Source organism: Palaemon carinicauda, chromosome 13 (assembly GCF_036898095.1).
Source record: "Palaemon carinicauda isolate YSFRI2023 chromosome 13, ASM3689809v2, whole genome shotgun sequence".
Classification (NCBI taxonomy): domain Eukaryota; kingdom Metazoa; phylum Arthropoda; class Malacostraca; order Decapoda; family Palaemonidae; genus Palaemon; species Palaemon carinicauda.
The window spans coordinates 119,666,361-119,676,360 of NC_090737.1; positions in this window are offsets into that span (position 1 = coordinate 119,666,361).

Here is a 10,000-nt window from a genome sequence, read left to right on the forward strand (position 1 = left end):
AAGAAACATGTAGAGCTCTTTAATCCTTGCATTCTGGAACCTTCCATAACGTCATTTTGGTTTGAAAATAGCTAAAAGTAGCCTACTTCATTTGAACTTAATATAATTTATAATTGCCATACATATTTCTACATAAGTATCAATCTAGCACCCTTTTACAATTAGGTAGAATTATTCAAATAAATGGAACAAATGACGTATGCTGCCATCTTTTGACAAGAAGTAGAAACACTCGGATTCTATTCGAATTTGATGAAGTGTATGATTACTGAAGTATACTTTCATGGCCGCCTTTTTCCTGTTAATGCATAAAAAATTTATATTTCAAATAATACTATTTTTCTTCTAATTTTAGACTCTAAATTATGGTAATTATATGTAAAATACAGATACTATATATATATATATATATATATATATATATATATATATATATATATATATATATATATATATATATATATAGTGCAGATCCCAATATCCTAAAAGCAAAGAGTTGGAACTCAGCCATAGAAATAAAACCCCAAATTTAACCTAAATATATTCATGTCCGCAGCAAATACATAATTAATCATAAGCCCAACTGTAGATATCAATGCTCTATAAAGTGTGCCTTGTTACATTATCAAAATTATTTGAATAATTAATATGATTGAGATTATTAAGATAATTATTATTAATAAAATTAACAAAACTATTATTATTGAAATTAGATTTTTTTTATTAAAATCAAAATTATTAAAATGATTATTGCTATTAAAATTAATTAAATTATTGTTATTATTAGTATTATTGTTGTTATTATTATTATTATTATCATTATTATTATTATTATTATTGTTATTATTATTATCATTATTATTATTATTTATTATTATTATTATTATTATTATTATTATTATTATTATTATTATTATTATTATTATTATTAAAAGCAGAACCAGATAAGAAGAGCTAGTAAGGTTTTCATAGCGACAGTCTACAGATAGGTAAATATCATAAATTATCTCTAATAAACATTATATTTCACTTAAATAACCCTTCAGACTGTCCAGATAAAAGCTCAGTTGTATTCCATAAGAGTATTTACAATGCCTGCCTTATATATAGATTAATGCAACTATTTATTATTACTATTATTATTATTATTATTATTATTATTATTATTATTATCATTACTTGCTGAGCTACAATCACAAGGGCTCAAACAGGGAAAATAACCCAGTGAGGAAGAAACTTAGAAAAATAGAATATTTTAAGAACAATAACATTAAAATAAATATCTCCTTTATAAACTATATAAACTTTCACAAAACAACAGGAAGAGAAATTATATTGAATAGTGTGCCCGAGTGTACCCTCAAGCAAGAGAAATCTAAGATAATATTTGCGTTTCAAGATTACAGGGAAACGTCTATACATTATCTTATAGTTGTCTAGTTTCAGTTCCCGTTTCATCAGAATAGATGCTCACCAGAACGTCAGCAGGACAAGCCCAACACCCCACTTTGGAACAAAACCATAGCAGTGGCCTCCCCAGTAAACAACTTAAACTCACAGTCCCGGGCTGGGATCGATCTGCTGTCATGCAAATGCTAGACGAAAACGTCTATAACTTATTTTAAAGGTTAAAGTTGTCCGGTTTCAATACCAGTTTTCATCAGAAGAAATGCTCACCAGAACGTCAGCCGGGCAAGCCCAACACCCCACTGTGGTGTCTAACCACAGCATTGGCTTCCTCAGTAAACAGCTTAAACTCACGGTCAAGGGCTGGGATCGATCTGCCGCCATAGGAATGCTAAGCGAACACGTTACCACTGCGCTAGCCAGGAGGCTTACGGGGGGAAATTAATTGAATTTTCACGCACTCATATACTATAATTTCTTAAGTCCGAATGCTTTGAATGAGCTTAATATCCCTTAATAGAGATCTAGCTAAAATTAGTGCATGGTGCAAATTATGGGGTATGAAGTTGAATCCTAACAAAACTCAAAGTATGATTGTAAGTAGATCAAGGACGGTGGCTCCTCAACATCCGGATCTCAGTATTGATAATGTTTCTTTAAATTTGTATGACTCTTTCAAAATTTTAGGTGTGATTCTCGACAGCAAATTTACTTTTGAAAAACATTTAAGGTCTGTGTCTTCTTCAATTGCACAAAAAATTGGCCTATTGAGAAAGTCTTTTAAGATTTTCGGTGATCAATCTATTATGAAGAAGTGTTTTAATTCTTCCATTCTACCTTGTTTTGAGTATTGTTCTCCTGTCTGGTCTTCAGCTGCTGATTCTCATCTTAGTTTGTTGGACAGAAACTTACGGTCTATTAAATTTCTTATTCCTGATCTAGATATTAATCTTTGGGACCGTCGTTCAATTAGTTCATTATGCATGTTGCATAAGATTTTTCATAACTCTGACCATCCTTTACATTCAGATCTCCCTGGACAATTCTATCCTGTTCGTAATACTAGGCAGGCAGTTAATTCTAATAGCCAGGCCTTCTCCATCACAAGGCTCAATACTACGCAGTATTCTAGAAGTTTTATTCCAGCTTTTACCAAGTTGTGGAATGATCTTCCTAATCGGGTAGTTGAATCAGTAGAATTTCAAAAGTTCAAAGTTGGAGCAAATGTTTTTATGTTGACCAGGCTGACATGAGTCTTTTTATAATTCATATATGACATATCTGTTTTTGACGTTGTTAATAGTTTATATAGGACATAACTGTTTTGACGTTGTTACTGTTTTTAGAATGATTTATTGTTAATTTATTCTCATCATTTATTTATTTCCTTATTTCCTTTCCTCACCGGGCTATTTTTCCCTATTGGAGGCCTTGGGCTTATAGCATCTTGCTTTTCCAATTAGGGTTGTAGCTTGGCTAGTAATAATAATAATAATAATGATAATAATAATAGAGCAAGTGGCTGGCTATACAGTATATACGGTATAAATACATAAATATATATATTTTTTTGCTGTCACACTCAGCGTACAACCACTGGTCTCTTCCCGTCCCTTGGGTGGGGGGGAGAGGGAGTAGCCAAACCCAGGTTAAAGGGATTGTAGTTAGGAAAGGGGAGGGAGTGGGAAGGGTTGAATTTGTGTGTGTAAATCTGTCTAAATATTTAGCCGTCATTTTTGACGGGTTGTGTACGCTAGTGTATATATATATATATATATATATATATACATATATGTATATATATAATATATATATTCCAGTCACGCTGACCGGCATTACCAGGCATATAACTAATCGGTCTCTCTCCGTCCCTCGAATGGAGGGAGAAGAGTTACCATACCCTGGTGCAAGAGGGGGTACCTCGAGAAGTCCACCCAGAAATCACAACTGCCGCGTTGTAGTCAGAAAAGGGAGGTGTTGGAAAGAGTTAAATCTCTGTTTGTAGCCATCATTGTTGACGGGGCGCGTACACTAGTATAATATATTTCTTAAGTAGGATTTCTAGTTCCTTGCTGTGGAGGTCTTCATAGATAAAGGTGGAAACCGTCAAAGGGAGGATAGTTCCTTTGGTCGCTGTAACCTCGCCATCCTTGTGAGCTAAGGATGGGGATTTTGGGGGAGCCTATAGGTCTATTCACTGAGTCATCAGCAGCCACTGCCTGGCCCTCCTTGGTCCTAGGTTGGTTGGAGAAGGGGCTTAGGCGCTGGTCATATGTATATTATAGTCAGTCTCTAGGGATTGCCTACTCGATAGGTCAATGTCACTGTCCCTTGCCCCTGCTATTCATGAGCGGCCTTTAAACTTTTTAACCAGGTCACACTGCGAAAAACCATAGCTTTTCCAAGGTTAGCTAAAAGGGAGCGCTAGTATTAACTGGACCTGTGACACGTAGCCTTGATCTTACTCGTACAAATATATCAATATTCCAAAACTTACGAACGCGAGAGAGAGAGAGAGAGAGAGAGAGAGAGAGAGAGAGAGAGAGAGATGTATGTGTGACAGATTATATAGGTCACCGTGAAGACATGGTGTGTGACACCATTAATAATTGTCCGTGTTCCACTTGTCAGAACATTTGAAGATGATTATCAACACCAACAGGGGGTCAAGGGATGACTTTGTAAAGAGCCGAAAGGTTAATTTGTCCTGGGGGCCCGCCTCTCTCTAAAGGAATATACAGTATATATATATATATATATATATATATATTCAAATAAGCCATATATTTTAATACCTGAATGTCTGGATTCTCTCTTATACCTCGATATCGGAGATCCAAGGGGGAACCACGCAAAGACAATAGCTTCTGGCCGGCCAGGGACTCAAAACCTGGTTCAGGAAGCTGGCATGACAGACAATACTATTTATATATATATATATACATATATATATATATATATATATATATATATATATATGTGTGTGTGTGTGTGTGTGTATATATATATATATATATATATATATATATATACATATATATATATGTATGTATATGTATATATATATATATATATATATATATATACATAGAAATTAAGCGAACGAATGCAGAAACTTCAGCAATCTACTTCAGCAATCTGAACGACAATCATCTAGATCAACAGGCTTTCAGGAAATCATTTATCATTTTATCAAATCTTAAAATCATGAATATCAACAAACTGATACGCATTGATTGATGAAATACTCAAAATTAGATCTAACGGTGCAAATAAAATAACATTTAATATTTCCTTAATCAATGTTAATCAATTTGCTTATATTCATTACTCTTTGCCCTGATGATGAGATAGATGATGCCTCGAAATATTGGTGATCTATGAAATAAATGTAGTTCTAAGTGCTCGAGTTTCTGCTTTCAATTCGCTATGTTCTTCTAAATCTGTAGCTTTCTAGAAGAGAAAATGCTATTCATTACACTATCTATTTATCTATCTATCTATCTACATATATATATATATATATAATATATATATACGTATGTATGTATACATATATTTATATATTCAGACGTGCACACATATATAACCACGCTCACACATTCACACACACAAAAGCACATACACTCAAACACACACACACACACACACACACACACACACATATATATATATATATATATATATATATATATATATATATATATATATATATATATATATATGAATATATAGATATATATGCATAAATATGTACCTATGTTTAAAACAATTCATGAAAACTAGTCTTCAAGGACTTACACAGTCACTAGTTTCTTGCTTAGAGCATTGATCGCACACCAAATACGTCGTTTGTACAGTTGAACTTGTACAACTGTACAACACTGAAGAAAAAGTTCAGCTTATTCCCCGACTATGTCCGACACGCCGATTGGGAGGTCGACTTAGATAAGACATGATATTTACGTATTTTTAAATTATTATTATTATTATTATTATTATTATTATTATTATTATTATTATTATTATTATCATAATACTGTACAGTTGGACACAGGAATTCCTAGCACACCTCTCTGAGGAAGTGCACCATGGCCCACACTTACTCCTGGGGGAGTCCCTGTGTGTAGCCCCTCCCACTACCTCTGCATTGTCTTTCTAGGGGTCGTGGTAGCCGAGGAACGTCTCTGCCTGGTGATCGCCAGACTGGGGTTCGAGTCCCGCTCAAACTCGTTAGTTCCTTTGGTCGCTGCAACCTCAATATCCTTGGGAGCTAAGGATAGTGGCCGGTTTGGGGGAGCCTTTAGGTCTATCTGTTGAGTCATCAGCAGCCAATACCTGGCCCATTCTGGTCCTAGCTTGGGTGGAAAGGGGGCTTATGCCCTAATCATGTCAGTCTGTAGGGCATTATCCTGCTAGCTAGGGCCTTCTCACTGCCCCTTGTCTCTGCCATTCATAAGCGGCCTTTAAACCTTTAAATCTGTTTGGTTACTCACAGCACAGAGCGAGGTGAGCCAATATTTACTGTGTCCGACTGTACATTACTACTCTACGTATTTATAGTTAAAATACCTGGTATATCACGGAACCATTAAATAAATTAGCTTTTAGTCTTCTGGAAGAGTTCTAAACATTATAGATGCAATCTGAATAAAGATCTGAAAGTAATTTTAGTCTTCTAAATGCGTTTTAAAATCCCAATCAATCAAAAGAAAATGAAGTTGAATCTAGTTATTAGAAAGCTTCGCTTGAGTCTTGAATTGTGTTGGCAGTATTCCAAGTTGTTCCATCTGACCGTAAAAAAAAAAAAAAAAAAAAAAAAAAAAAAAAAAAAAAAAAAAAAAAAAAGAGGATTGTTGACATTGATATATCGAAAAGATTAAAAGCTTATTTTTGGAAAGACACTTCAGACACTATCACTCGATATACAATGCATATAACATAATAATCAGAGCTGGTAAAAGTATACCCAGTTTTTACGTAGTATGTGGTATATACATGCAATAAATTTACTTAATTTTAATTGGCTTTTTAAACGAAGATTTCTCTAAACTTTACAGTAGTTAAATCTCTCTCTCTCTCTCTCTCTCTCTCTCTCTCTCTCTCTCTCTCTCTCTCTCTCTCTCTCTCTCTCTCTCTCAAATCTTCAGTCACTTGAAGTTAAAACTTCTTTCAATGGCACCACGTCTATCCTTTAAATCCTTCTACATTATTACCTAATTCCTCTCCATAGGATATACCAGGATTGTTTAAATTTCGCAATTTTTTATTTGCTTTATCAGATGCAAAGTAGATAATAGTTTCATGACGGCTTTGACAGTAACATTTATAATATTCCCAGAAGTCTAAAATGACTGCCAGTTCTTTCCTCAGACAAATTCTATAATTTCTATAACTATTCAAAAAGGCTTAAATCGCCGCCTACAACACCTTGTAGTCATATTTGAAATGTATCTATTATTACACACGGACTTTTTAGAGCTTAGAAATTAAGAAATTAGTGACAGTTCTGGAAAGTTATCTTAAATGGAATTTGCGTCATTATTGTAATCTACGAATTATATTCAAATTTCAAATAGAATTTGGAAATCTCAACTAAGAAAGATTTCAGGGGGATTAACTGCGTGAATCCTATTTCTTATTTTCTATGTTCACGAATCGGTTTTACTTATTTGCTAGTTACATAAAAAAGGAAATATAAATAATCCAAAGAAAATCATAAAATTTTTTAAAAAATCATTAAAAACTAGAATGACAAAAATGGATTAAAAAGTTAGATGGAGATGACACAGGTTAAATGCAAATAGAATAAAGAAAATAAGTCAGTTAAAGCCATGAAATTACTCTCTCTCTCTCTCTCTCTCTCTCTCACTCTCTCTCTCTCTCTCTCTCTCTCTCTCTCTCTCTCTCTCTCTCTCTCTCTCTCTCTCAGATATTATTTTCCAGATTAGCCCATCCAGAGATAGAGAGATGTAAATACCATATAAAATTATATTAAGGCTTTCAAACACATCGATCCTTCAGAGAAAAGATTTTTGCAATTGAGGCTTTCAATTTGAGTAATGAAAATCCATTACTTGAATGAAAATGCTGATTCTGAAGAGAATGGGGTCGATGAAGCGAAACAGGCAGCAGAAAAAAATGGAATTTAGAAACAGTTAGACGGAAAGGCAATGATGTGAAACAGCCTGCAGCTAAAACCCACTGCAATTAAAACAGTCTGCAATTAAAACAGCCTGCAGTTAAAATAAAATCTACTATTAAAACAGTCTGCAATTAAAAAACCCTGCAGTTAAAACACTCTGCAATTAAAACACTCTGCAATTAAAACAGCCTGCAGTTGAAAAAATCTACAATTAAAAGAACCTGCGGTTAAAATAATCGGCAATCATAACAGCCTTCAGTTAAAACAGCCCGCTGTTAAAACAGTCTGCAGTTAAAACAGTTTCCAATTAAAACAGCCTGCACTTAAAATAATCTACAATTAAGGCAGTCTGCAATTAAAACAGACTGCAGTTAAAACAGTCTGCAATTAAAGCATTCTGTAGTTAAAACAGCCTGCAATTAAAACAGACTGCAGTTAAAAAAGTCTGTAATTAAAACAATCTACAATTTGACCAGCCTCCAGTTAAAACTGCCTGCACTTAAAACAGCCTGCACTTAAAACAGTCTACAGTTGAAAAATTCTATAGTTAATATTATGTTTACTTGTACAGTTGGCTTCATTAATTCCGGTACATTACACAGGAAGATTAGGAGACATCTAACAGCTGTCCATAGTAGCAGGTAACGCTGTGTTTTGGTAAAGAGAAAATGCTGGCAACGTTGCCTATAAAACTAAGTTGCCGAGCTTATAAACACGTCATCAAAGGTATTTTCATTAATATTAGGAAGTTCTGTTAAGCATATAACAATATTTTACAATACAGAACTTCGTAAAATTAATAAAATACTTTTGATCATGTGTAGAAGCTCAGTGTTGTTTTACAGAGAACAATGCTAAACAACATTACTGTCTACAATGTAGAGCTGTGTTTAGCAAAAGAGAAACTGTTGGCAACGTTGCCTACAAAACAAAGTTGCCGAGCTTATAAACACGTCATCAAAGGTATTTTTATTAATTTTATGAAGCTCTGTTAAGCAAATAACAATAAGTTCAACACAGCACTTCATAAAATTAATAAAGGAGCTTTTGATAATGTGGTTATAAGCTTAGTGTTTTTTTTTTTTTTTACAGAGAACAGTGCTAAACAACATTACTGTCTACAACATAGAGGTGTCAGACGTCTCCTTAGCTTCTTGCGAATTAATGAAGCCAGCACCATAAGACATAATTGGGATATTACGAGCCTGTCATGGAAAGATGAATGGGTTCTCGGAACAATTTTCGTCTGGAACTCGTCATATGACTGGGTATATTCTGAAGGGAAATTTTGAGTTTTAATGTACTCCGAAAGGGAGACATTTAAAAAAAAAAATAGTATAAAAAGGTCAGATTTAATTTAATTAAAAAATTTGGATATACTCCCAAGAAAAGAATTACTTAGATATAAGACGAAGAAAAACGTTTGGGCTATACTTTGAAGAAAATAATGTTTGGGTATACTCTGAAGAAAATAATGTTTGGGCTATACTCTGAAGAAAATAATGTTTGGGTATACTCTGAAGAACATAATTTTTGGGTATATTCAGAAGAAAATAATGTTTGGGTATACTCTGAAGAACATAATTTTTGGATATATTCAGAAGAAAATAATGTTTGGGTATACTCTGAAGAAAATAATGTTTGGATATACTCTGAAGAAAATAATGTTTGGATATACTCTGAAGAAAATAATGTATGGATATACTCTGAAGAAAATAATGTATGGATATACTCTGAAGAAAATAATGTTTGGGCTATACTCTAAAGAAAATAATGTTTGGATATACTCTAAAGAAAATAATGTTTGGATATACTCTGAGAAAATAATGTTTGGGCTATACTCTGAAGAAAATAATGTTTGGGCTATACTCTGAAGAAAATAATGTGTGGATATACTCTGAAGAAAATAAAGTCACAAAAAAATAGTCAAAGAATGGGAATTTTTTTTTTCTTTTTTTAGAAATACTTAAAAAGTTAGTATTCACTCTAAAGGGAAAAGGGTATATAAATGCTCCAAAACGAGATCTCATTTACACCAATAAAAAAAAAGGTTTGAACAAACTCCGTAAGAAAAAAAAAACTTTGGATATAGATCGAAGAAAAAAAAGTTTGGAATACTCTAAATAAAGTAAAGTTTGAAGATATTACAAAAAGAAAATGTTTTTGTGTATTACGAATTAAAATATATGTATATTACGAGGAAAAATCATTTGTGTACATTCAAAAGAAAAAGGAAAAAATTGAATACACTGTTATGGATAAAAACTCTTCTCCTGTCTTTGACGAACTGGTTATAATAAGGTCAGCTGAAAAGATTTCACTCACATAAATAAAACGAAAATCACAAAATTATCAGATAACTTATTATTATTATTATTATTATTATTATTATTATTATTATTATCAGTGTACACGACCTGTCAAAAAATGACGACTAATTGTCTAGAT